Consider the following 1637-nt stretch of genomic DNA (forward strand, 5'->3'; position numbering starts at 1 on the left):
AGGCGTGAGCCACCGCGCCCGGCCACATTTGTCAGTTTCAAAAACTCTACTGCCCAGTATTGGAAGAAGAGAGCTGTTAAATCAGGGCCTGCAATGGCAGATAGGCCCCAAGTCCTATGGCAGCTGGGGACTCAGGCCATGTCTCAAGCTTTGGGAGAAGGTCATGGGGGCAGACGGGTTCTCTGGGTTAGAAGAGCCTCTGGAATGAAAGAGTCCTATGTCCTCATGTCGCAGGTGAGAAACTGAAGCGTGAATAAGAAAGGGAACACCAAGTCAGTGCCTGAGTTGGAACTAGAATACCTGTCTCCTGACACTCAGGCCATTGCCTCTTCCAATCCCTGCTAGCTGAGCTTGAAGTCCTAGACTAATGGGGAACTCACCATCTTCCAGACAGCCTGGGCCCACCCTTTATGTACATGGGAAGGTCTCTTCCTCTGCGCTTGCACGCGGAGGACCTCCCTGGTCCAGGTGGAGGGGCTCCTCTCCCGCAGCGTGGCCCCAGGCTCCACCCCTGCTGCCAGACCAGCTCTCCCCAGGCCCCTCCCTGGGGGTGCAGCATGTGAACTCCAGAGAGGCGCATCCTTGGGCACATGGGGAGGTGGAGCCACCCTGCCGGGCTGTGCCTGTGGATGGGGCGGACCCAGGATCTGCTTTTAATGACACGGTTTGGGCAGCTGGACTCTGTCTATTCCAGCAGGTAAATTACAGGCTTAGCAAGTCAGAAATCAAATAAACACTCCAACTCCCAGTGGCTGCTCCAAGGAGAACAGCGGTTTCCGGGAACAACAGAGGCTGAGACAAACCTCCCCACCCAACTCAGCCTAATTACTGCCTGTCACTCCCTGGGACAGGGACCTTTTCTTTGACTCACAGGCCCAAGACAGGACAGCGCTGGTGGGCACCCAAGGTGACGCCAATTTTGGTGGCCAGCTTGTTCGTAACTCGTAGACACAAGCAAACACTGGCAGTCCCCACCCTTGCCCCATGCCCGGCCAGAGACCGCCAGTCACCCTGCTCTGGATGGAATGGATTGCTCTGCAGTGGGGCAGGAGCAGGAACTGAGGTCTCGTTGACAATGCCTGGTGGTGGCTGTCTGCAGTTCTGTGCTGAGGCCCGAGGCCCTGTCCAGGTTCAGTGGAAAAGGTACATAGGTTGATTACTGACATGAGCCATGGGCAAGGGGAGTAGGCTGCGGGGGCATCTGCTCTCTGCCAGCCTAGACCACACATTGGAGCTACTGGTCTTGTCTCTGTCTCAGTGCTGCGCCCCAAATAGGTCAGCGTGGTAGAGATGGTGGAGGGAACTGGAAGCCCACAGGATTCTTTGCTCCTCTGGGAGTCATACCTCTTTCCTAGGCAGGAAACGGGGCAGGCCCAGGGCAAGGGAACATACATGACATAAAATATCCCCAGTGGCCAGGCACGGTGGCTCACGCCTGTAATCCCAGCACTTTGGGAGGCCAGGCGGACGGATCACTTGAGGTCAGGAATTCAAGACCAGCGTGGCCAATATGGTAAAACCCTGTCTCTACTAAAAATACAAAAATGAGCCGGGCATGGTGGCGGGCTCCTGTAATTCCAGCTACTCAGGAGGCTGAGGCACGAGAATTGCTTGAACCTGGGAGGCAGAGGTTGCAG

The 1637-nt window shown here is 56.4% G+C and overlaps 1 long non-coding RNA gene across 1 annotated transcript in view; it reads left to right on the top strand.

The window, feature by feature from the left end:
* LOC105537962 overlaps positions 1-1637 on the top strand; it is a 30490-nt gene that overhangs the window by 24710 nt on the left and 4143 nt on the right. The window lies entirely within an intron of this gene.

Source organism: Mandrillus leucophaeus, unplaced genomic scaffold (assembly GCF_000951045.1).
Source record: "Mandrillus leucophaeus isolate KB7577 unplaced genomic scaffold, Mleu.le_1.0 Scaffold182, whole genome shotgun sequence".
NCBI lineage: Eukaryota > Metazoa > Chordata > Mammalia > Primates > Cercopithecidae > Mandrillus > Mandrillus leucophaeus.